Source organism: Callorhinus ursinus, unplaced genomic scaffold (assembly GCF_003265705.2).
Source record: "Callorhinus ursinus isolate GAN/ISIS: 27379988/994484 unplaced genomic scaffold, GSC_fseal_2.0 scaffold84, whole genome shotgun sequence".
Classification (NCBI taxonomy): domain Eukaryota; kingdom Metazoa; phylum Chordata; class Mammalia; order Carnivora; family Otariidae; genus Callorhinus; species Callorhinus ursinus.
The window spans coordinates 2,202,326-2,212,910 of NW_027397146.1; the positions used below are offsets into that span (position 1 = coordinate 2,202,326).

General features: G+C 39.9%; 1 protein-coding gene across 4 annotated transcripts in view; it reads right to left on the reverse strand.

The window, feature by feature from the left end:
- The window catches only part of GABRA3 (gamma-aminobutyric acid type A receptor subunit alpha3), a 401,128-nt gene extending 395,910 nt beyond the window's left edge, over positions 1 to 5,218 (reverse strand). For all 4 annotated transcript variants that reach the window (XM_073887886.1, XM_073887882.1, XM_073887884.1 and 1 more), the window contains exon 1: positions 5,042 to 5,218. The gene's annotated coding sequence lies outside the window, so the exon portion shown is untranslated. The remainder of the gene's footprint in view (positions 1 to 5,041) is intronic.
- Positions 5,219 to 10,585: the final 5,367 nt, after the last annotated feature.

A 10,585-nucleotide genomic window follows, 5' to 3' on the forward strand; every position in this document is an offset into this window, starting at 1 on the left:
CTCTTTCATAATAATGTATTCTCAAATGTTCCTTCCACACACCTCCCCTCTCCTCTGTAGCCTTCACACAAGCTCATCTTTGTTTTCCCATATCCTAAAGCATAAGCATTCCCCAAAGAAGAGATCTTTGGATCCCTTCCTTACACTTCAAGTACTGCCTCTATATCAAAGACTCTCAAATCACTCTCTCCAGCTGACTTATTTTGAGAGCTCTAATTCCACATTTCTTTCAACTGTACCCAGTACCTTTTGCTGGGCTGTGTGACCTCAGTCAAATAAAGTGACTCCCCATATCAGGATCAGTTAACTTATCCATAAAATAAGGGTGTTGCCTCTCTACTGCATATAGAAGAAAGTTCTAATTCTCCAAGCCAGCATTTAATATTATTTACAGCCAAACTCTCTACCTATTTTGCCAAATATTTCTTACATACTTTTACCATATATTTTACTCCAACATAACTAAGCTCCTCACTGTTCCTAATACATGTCCTCTGTTTTTCTGGCCTCTTCCTAGAACACCAAACTGCACCTCCAAAGTTTGCTTAATCTTTGAAGCCCAGTTCAAACACCACTTCTGGGAAGCTGCCTTTGATCTCCTTGCATACCCTTATTTTATGCGTGCGGATTACATCCTCTTAAAATTATAGTTGTTTGTATATTTCTTCTCTCTTACTTGACTGTGTCATCTTGGACAGCAGAGGCTATTCCTAAATCAGCCTGTATCTCCCACGTCGCCTTTGGTTCATAGCACTTAGTAACCTTATACTGAATGGATTCAGTTTAGGCTATATCAGTCATCCTACTTAAAAAGACTTTGATCAGTCCCTGTGTTTCTGAAATAAACATCAAAATCCTTACAATGGCCACTTCGGCCACATCAGCTTTTGTTCAATTTTTCAAATTCACTATACATCTCAAGGCCCTCATGCGTGCTCTTCTCTTCATCTACAAAACTGCTCTACCCTCACGATAACCCTACCCCACCTCCATGTCTCTACTCACCCTTAATATCACTTCCTCGAGGAAGTTTTTCTTAAACCCCACACGAGATCAGTTTTTTTCTGTTATATACCTTCATAGCCCCACCCTCATACTTTTCCTTCATAGCATTCACTACTGACTGAAATAACAGTTGTGTGAGTATCTGATTTACGGCCTCTTCCCCAACAGACTATAAGTTCCAAGTAAGCAAAGGCCATGTCTGGTTTGCTCACCCTTGTATTATTGGCATGGTGCTTATTATCTACATAGTGCTTAACCACATCACTGAATAAACGTTGAACCACTGAATTGATGAACAATTGATTTAAAGGTAAAGACTTGGGACTTAGGGCATATAAAATCTTTGCCTGGCTTGCTATAATTCCTTTAAAATAAAATTGGGATTCCAGGTAAATTGGCCTTATATTCACTATTAGAAATTTATAAAATAGGATAAATACTGCCTCCCAAACGCTGGAAGGAAACCAAAATTACCTTTCTTTAATGAATGTATGGCTCCACAAGGCATAACTAACACCAAGTGACTTGCTCATTCACTTAGTGAACATTTATTAAACAACTACTCAATGCCACACACTAGGATAGTGGCTGATAGTACAATAAATTGGAGTGACAATTTACTTGCTTGGAATATATAATCTAAGAGGTGCATTTATAAAAGCTTAAAAAAAACTTTATGACAGTCACAACAAGTGATGCTACTTTGAAAGGATATTAAGTTCTTTGTCAAAGGAGACATTTAACCTGATGGTGAAAAATCCTTTGGCAAAAATGACTTTGAAATTACAACTGGGCCAAATCTGGGCCTCTTAAATTACTGGTAGCCTAGACTAGTGCTGTTCAAAGTGTGGTCTACAGATCAATGACTGTCTGCAAACTATTATTGCCAGGCAGTAATGACCTAGGAGCAGAAATTCAAAATAATCACTTATAAAATATTATAGCAATTTAAAAAATATTTTTATGTCTGTTGAATCTAGTAATAAAAATATGAGCTTATATTTTCTTTTCTTTCATTTTCTAATAATTCATAATGTATTTTACTAAAGTAACAGTCTGTGATGGATAGGAAAATTTTTCAAAACTGGTCTTTGAACAAGGTAGTTTGAAAAGCACTGGAACAGCAGACTCAGGATTACCTGGTAGTTTGTTAAAATGGAAAATCTCACGTTGTACCCCCAGACCCTCTGAGTCAGAATTAGCATTTTAACAAGATCCCCAGGAGACTCTTTTGCACATTAAACTTTGAGAAACACTGGCCTAGATGATTTCTGAAGCCCTTACAACCCTGAGAGCTTATAATTTACTTCAGATAGAGGAGCTGAAAGACCCTTGGTGATACAATCCACCTCATCATTTTTAGATGGAAAAACTGAGGTCCATGGAGAGGTACTCAGGTGTACAAGGTAACCGACAAATTACAGAGCTAGGAATAAAACTCAAGTTCCCTAACACCCAGGTCAGTTCTCCACTCTAACACGCTGGTGCTCACTCCTATCCCACCCACTCTCTGCACCATCCCCTCAGTGATGTCATTGTTTTTGAGATACTTTCTGATACAAGAATTTATTCTTCTACCTTCCATATACTGTGTGAACCTTGAATCACCACTATTTCAAGTGTCTCTTTTATGATAACTCCCCTAAATCCCTGTTGCTCAAATCTTCCCACATGCCCATAGTCTGGCTGCTATATGGACATTCTGGGGCTTCAGAAGGACTAGGACTAACTGATTTCTGGTCTTTATGGGGGAAAAACAGAGCTTCTTTGTTCGCATGAGTCCACTTGATACCAAATAGCAAGCTTTTCCAAGGAAGAGAACATACACTATCAAGGCTGCTTTAGAAAGCTAAGTATGCTCAGTTTGTGACTGACAAACAAGAGAATGGGATACTGGGTCATATTAATAAAAGTCTAGCTTCCAAAATGAGGCAAACGATGATCCTTTACTTGTGATCTTGTCAGTTCTGAGGCTTTGAGGGGAGAGGTAGGACTGCTGTCTTCACTGTCTGAAGAGCTATTATTAAGAAGAAGCAAATTTGTTGCAGCCAGTCCCAAAGAAGCAATGAATACAAGTTACAGGGAGAGAGACCTTGGTTTATAATGGCGATTACTTTCTGGCAATCAGAATTGCTCGAAGATAAAAAGAGCCATCTAATGAGCTCTCTGTCACTGCAGGGAGATCAAATAGAAATTAGTCAATGAATTGAATGCTTAGGACAAATTGAAGAACTGGGTGGAGAAGTATAGCTTAATGACCTTCCAGTTCCAAGGTTTTTAATATTCTAAAATTTTCAGGACAAGGTGACTCTAAGCTCTCAGAAAATAAGAGCAAGATTCGGTCCTGAAAAAAGCAGTCTTTTGCTGGATGTGAGATGGATGAGGTTATGACAGTGAAAAAGTGAAGTCTTTCCAGGTAGCCTTTTCAAAGGAAAGCAGGCTGGCCAAGGAAAGCCTTTTGGGCAGCTTCTCCAGGAAACCCAGGTGAGGCTTGGTTCCACAATGGCCAGCCACTATGCCCCAATTTAAGTTCCTGTTACTTTACACAAAGGCTAGGCTACTACTTTCCAATTTTTTTTCTTTTTTTTGTCAAGCAGTACCCTCCCTATCACACCTACACACCTAACCAGCAAAGGCACAAAATTTTCCCCAAGAAGGCAGTAGTGCTTAATGGTCAAGACCATGCATTCTAGAACCAGGTTGCCTGTGTTTTAATTCCCAACTGGGACATGTAATTACTCTGTAACCTTTGGACAATCACTTAACCTCTCTGTGCTTCAGTTTCCTCATCAATAAACCAAGAATAATAATAGTATCTGCTTTGTAGTGTCGGTGTAAGAATACACATTAAACCCTCAGCCTAAGATCCAAAACATACGAGGCACTCAACAATGTTAGCAATTTGTATTGTTGATGTGATAATTACTACCATGGGCATGACAGTGTTGCTAACTCAAAATGCTCCCATCAAGCAACCAGATCCCTTCTCCTACCAGTTCAGAGAGGCTATACTACAACAGCTTCAGCCAGTCTTTGCCTAGCTCCAGACATCCAGAACCTACTGATCCTCAATAAACCATACAATTCGCAGCAGGAATCCTGGCTTCTCACCCTGCTCTAAATCCAAAAGCCACCCCTCCCCCAGTCCTCCTGCCTATGCCACCCTCAGCCACAATTAGAGGACCAGCAAACTGGGAAGCCAATTCCAGACAAACCATCAGGTGTTTCTTTCTTCTCAAGGACACAGCTGGACTTATACCATGCCTGCCAGTGGGATGGGGTAGGGTATCTGAATCCCTGGTCTAGCCTGTCTATTCAACTACCTAGGATGGGGAGTGGGCAGGCAATGGGGCTTCCCACAGGGAAGCAAGAGAAGCCTCCCAAGTTTGTAAAGGAACTCAGGCCCAACCCCACAATGAACCCCTTAAAGGAAGGGGGGAGGTCTCAAGCTGCTTTCAAAAGAAGCAGTTATTTACAACTTTCCACTCAGTTGCATCTGGGAAAGGTAAAAGGGAGATGGGGAAAAGGGCTGCATGGTATTCTCCCTCTTTCTCAATTTCAGCAGTGAGAAACAGCTGCAGAGAAAGAGTTAAATGAGGAAGGAAGCTCCAGCCATTACCCCATCCCCGTGCCTAGGGCTGTCTGGGGGGTCATGACTGTGCTGTCTGCTCTGGCTAGGGGACACTGGGTGGCCTTCTGCAGCAGCTGCCGGGGCCCCCCAGGCAATTTGCAAGGTCAAGGCTGACCTGTTTCCAAAAAGGAACAAAACAATTCACTGACAATGAAGCAAATCGCGCATACACCACATCACAACCCCCCTCCCCAAATCAGGTTTTACCCCAGTGCCTCCCTGCCCAGATGCCAACTCTGGGCTTCCACCAGCCCCACTGGGGAACCCAGGATAGCATCACAGCTGCAGAGCTTGTCTCGCCTCCCCGGCCAACCCAAGGAGATTCTCAGTACGGGGGAGAGATGCTATCGCTAAAGGAGACCTGAGCTTGGGGGAGGGGGAAGGAGGGACATCTATGTTCCTTACCAAGCGCCACAGTCACTTCCCCGAGGCAGAGAGAAGAGAAGGATGAATGAATTGAAACAAGTTGGAGATTGAGTCCTCACAGAGCTCGGCTTCCTCTTCTCTTTCTCTGGGTCTCTCTCCTGGTCCCTCTCTCGTCTCTCTGGTTTGCTCGCTAGCTTGCGCGCGCTCACGCTCTCCTCTCCCTCTCTCTCCTCCCCCTCTCCCTCTCTCTTTCTCCCGCCTCTCCCTATCTCTTCTCTCTTCCCTCCTCCCCTCCCCCTTTGCTGGCTTTAGATTCACCATTGCCTGGTGCTGAGCACGCGGCTATGCTGGGGCTCCGGAATACAGTGCTGCAAGGCTTTGGATCTGTGGTTGTTTTAGGAAAGACTAAAGTAGTATTTTATTATTTAAGATTTCCAGCAGAGAAATAGAGGGAAGCTCAGAGGGAAGGGGAGGAGCAGAGGAAGCAAGGGGAACAGAAAGAGAGCAAAAGGGTAAGAGCAGTGAATAAGAGGATAAAGGAAGTATGGATTACCATGCTGTGTGTGATGCTTGCTAGCTGCTCCAAGACAGAAAATAAGTGGTCTGTTCCCCTTCTATCCCTATGGGTGTGTCTTCTTAGCTCAGGCTCCAAATAAAGGTTTCACAATCCTGTCTGTTCACATTCCATCTCTGAGGACAGTAATGAGCTAAAAAAATTACATCAAAGAGGTTGTCATTCTCCCTCCACTAAAAAGAAAGGGTTTAGCCACGTTGATTCCTTAACGACCTAACTGCCACCTCCACCCCCCACCAAGTAGAAGTGTGAACCCAATTCAGAACTGTCAATTGGAGCTTCCCTCCAGGCAAAACAGACAAGCAACCGAACCACAATACTTCCCTTTCAAAAACCTCAGAAGGCAATATTGGTATAGGTGTGTGAGCCTACATGTGAGTTTGCACATGGGGGAATAGGACAGAGAAGAGATTAGTTAAAATATAAAAGAATTGTATTCCCATTTGGGGTAAAAATAAAAGTAAACTGAGCAAAGTACAGTAACAGTGCAATAGAGGGTAAAGAGACCTAGGCTAAGAACAAAATAAAGGAACTTAGGTTTGAGTCGTGCCTCTCAAAATTGCTCCACTGTGCCTTTGACAAGTTTAATCTGGCTCTCATTGTATCTCCAATGGCAAATGAATGGTGATAGATGTAGATGATCTTGAAAGACTCTTTGAGACCTAACAATTTAGGCTCTAAGACAGGAAAAATCCCAGGTGAAAGAAATTGATCTGTTGATAGTGAAAAATACACTATCAAATTTCAAAATTTCTCCAAAGATGGGTCCCCAAATGGGACCCCAAATCACATTGGCATGACATTCCATTTTGAATGTTTTAAGGGCAATATGAATATGAGCATATATGTAAAGAGCTGCTCCTAGCCTACATACAATGTTTAGCATAAAAATACTGGCCTCAGTGCATATACAGTGACTCAGACATGGTAGGCATTTAAAATTTTTTCCACAGTGGGCTATTTTTATCCCCCTACCCCAAATTCCCAATACTCTACTCTTGTCCAGTGAGGAATATGTGCTCCACTTCAAATACATACTTCGTCTAAAGCATATACCCATATATTGAGTATAGAGATAGGGATCCATAGGCTCAGAGTCACTGAGCTAAAAGGACCCAGAGAAATAACCATCTCATTATGCAGAAAGGGAAACAGGCCTGCAGAAAAAAATATAGCTCACATAATCTCATAGTGAATCAGGGATAAAATCAAGACCAGCACCCAGTCTGCTGATCCCAGACATAGTATTTTTGTCCACCAAAGCAACAGGTAAGCTTTACATAAAGCAAGTGCATTTGTTTGCATAAATGTCTGTTGGATTTAATGGATTAACAAAATGGCAAAAAGAAGTGTATGTACTGGCATAAGGTTGCTGTGTTATTTTCTAGGTCTGCCATAACAAATTACAATAAATTTGGTGGCTTAAAACAACAAAAATAGATTGTCTCATACCTCTGGAGGCCAACTGAAGTCTGATATCAAAGTGCTGGCAAGGCCAAACTTCCCACCAAAGGCTCTAGAAGAGAATTTTCCCTTGTTTATTCCAGCTTCTGGTAGCTTCTGTCATTCCTTGGCTTGTAGAAGAATCACTCTAATCTCTGCCTCAATCTTCAAATTGTCTTTTCTTCTGTATCTCTGTATGGGCAAATTTCCTCATCTTTTTTTTGTTATAAAGACACCAATCATTAGATTTGGGCCCACCCTAAATCCAGAATGATTTCATCTTGAGATCTTCTGCAAAGATCACACATCCAAATAAGATTACATCCTTAGGTTTTTGGTGGACAGAAATTTGTGGGAGATGCTATTCAACCCACTACAGGGGCCAACTTTTATTTTTGTAAAATAAAGATACTAGCAAATAAACCATCTATGATATCATCATTTTTAAAGAAAAGATATTTTAATACAAATAAGCTAGATGAAGATATTCTCATAATAAAAATTGTTCTTTAAATTATACAATTTTAGCTACTTGAAAAATTAATAGCATTTTCATAAATGTTCTCAGTTCACTGCAAACCACAGAAAAACTTTACTAGGACCACTTCTGGTAGTAATAAAGCAGTTTTTATCAAGCCAATCCTGCTGCAGATAACAATAAATTCTGGACAAAAATAAAACAACAATCTGAATGCTTTGGAAAGTGATCATAAGCAAGCATAAATTGGAAGAGAGTTAACAATGGAAGGTTGACAATTGGAAGAAAGGTACAATACTAAGTGAATTTCCATTTTTAAGGAATTTTTGCCTAAGGGCAGGCCCCATGAGGCAGGCCTCAGGCCAAAACAATAACTAAAACTTAGAGAAACTATAAGTGTTGCAGCTGTTAAATGTTTAACAATTGGCTCTTCAGGGAAAAAAATAAATAAAAGCCTGATTCATAACATTTCCTAATTTCTGTAGTGTAAATATTCCCACCATGGGCAATTCCATCAACATGAAGTTGGGAAGAGATGTACACAGTTGGCTCTCACAAGCCAGTGCCATTCAGCTACCTAACACAACTGCTCACAGTCCTAGTGGCTTGAAGAACAAGAAGACAAAATTCAGGATAACCACTGAAGTTGGAATGTGATGAGAGAAATTCAAGAATGGTGAGAACAACTCAGTGGGAGATCCCAATTCTGTGTATAAACTGCCCAACCAAATCTCTGTTGGAACCATAAATTATGCGTGTCGGGACAGGTTCAGCCTAAATAAAGCTGAAAGAATTAAACAGTTTTCACTGCTGCTCACCACAAGGGAGAGTTTAGAGTTTCAGTTCAGTTAACTGCCTACAAAAAAAAAAAAGCATTACTTTACAGAGAAATAAAAGAATGTAGAGATCCTACAATATATCATTCACAAAGTTCAGGGTATACTCCAAAATTCTAGGAAAAAAAAACACAAAGAAACTGGAAAATATTACCTATACTCAAGAGAAGAGGCAATCAGTGGACAATAGCCCTAAGATGGACCAGATGTTGGAATTAACAGAAAAAAAGTATAAGTCATCCATCATAACTACACTAATGGACATAAAGGAAAATACATTTTAACAAATGAACAAATAGGAACTTATATCAGAGATATAGAAACAATTAAAAAGAATCGGATGCTAGTCACCATACATTGCATCATTAGTTTTTGATGTAGTGTTCCATGATTCATTGTTTGTGAGTGCTCAACTAATGGTGTACTGTATGGTGATTAACATAATAAAATAAAATAATAAAATAAAAAATAATAAAAATAAACAAAAAGATCAATAAAAAGAATCAGATGCAAATTCTAGAACTGAAAATTAAAATTTCTGAAACAAAATTAGTTGGGTGGGCTTACCAACAGACTGGAAATAAGAGAAGAGAGAGTAAGTTAACTTGAAGACATATTAGTAAATATTATTCAAGCTGAAGTACAGAGAAAGAAAAGATTGAAAAAAGATTAAAAGAGCCTATGTAATCTGTTGGATAATATCAAAATTCTAACCTACATGTAATTGGAGTACCAGAAGGCAAAGAATAAAAGAAGGAAAAATTTTTGAAAAATAATGCCTAAAATATTTCCAAATATAATGAAACATAAATTTGTAGATTCAAGGAACTCAGTAAGCCCCTCACTAAGCAGGATACTACAGCCAGGTAAATCAATCAAGCTACTCAAAATCAAATATAAAGAGGAAATCTTGAAAGAATCTAGAAAAAAATAACATACTGAGGAACAACAATACAATTGACTGTTCTCTCATCAGAAAAAAAGTTATCTTTAAAGCACTGAAATTTAAGGAAAAAAACTATCAAAACAGAATTTTACATCCATCAAAAATATCCTTCATGGGGGCACCTGGGTGGCTCAGTCGTTAAGTGTCTGCCTTCGGCTCAGGTCATGATCCCAGGGTCCTGGGATCGAGCCCCGCATCGGGCTCCCTGCTCAGCAGGGAGCCTGCTTCTCCCTCTCCCACTCCCCCTGCTTGTGTTCCCTCTCTCACTGCTCTCTCTCTAAAATAAATAAATAAAATCTTTAAAAAAAAATCCTTCATGAATAAAGGCAAAATAATGACATTTTCAGATAAATGAACATTAGGATGATTTGTTACCAACATATTTATAGTATCAGAAATATTAAAGGAGGGCACCTGGGTGGCTCAGTTGGTTGGGCGACTGCCTTCGGCTCAGGTCATGATCCTGGAGTCCCGGGATCGAGTCCCGCATCGGGCTCCCTGCTCAGCGGGGAGTCTGCTTCTCCCTCTGACCCTCTTCCCTCTTGTGCTCTCTCTCTCTCATTCTCTCTCTCTCAAATAAATAAATAAAATCTTTAAAAAAAAAGAAATATTAAAGGAAATTCTTAAGTCTGAAGGTAAATAAAACCAGATGAAAATTTGGACCTTCCTGAAGAAATGAAGAACATTAGATATGGTAATATGAGGATAAATATAAAATATTTTCTCTTAATTTATTTGCTACATATATATGACAGCTTAAAGAAAAAATTATAACATTGTAATGTACAGTATATAATGTGGATAGACATAATACACATGACAACTATAACATGAATGAGGGACAGGAAGAAGAACTGTATGTTGGCAAGGTCCTTACATTTTACATGAGACAGTACAATATTGACTGTAAGCAAACTTTGATTCATTCTAACAAGTAAATCCTGAACAGACTGAAAAAAAACATGTTTTGAATCCATAAGAGAGGTGAAGACATAGGGAAAACTGCTGCCTCCAGGACTGGAGAGACATAAAAGTTAATTCAGGGAGTCACAGCTTACCACAGAGGAGATTTCCTCACTGAAACTGCCAAAGAATCTGATGCCATCGTAGGAAAACCTGAATTACAATTGATGAATTGCTTAGAGACTCACTGTGGGCAAGTATGAGAGTTAAAAATCCCAGGGGGACATTAATAGGGAGGCCCTCACAATATTGTGACATTTACCTCCCAGAGCTTGACCAGGTTCTCACAATAAATATTGGAGAAAAATGGGGCGCCTGGGTGGCTTAGGTTAAGTTGGTTAAG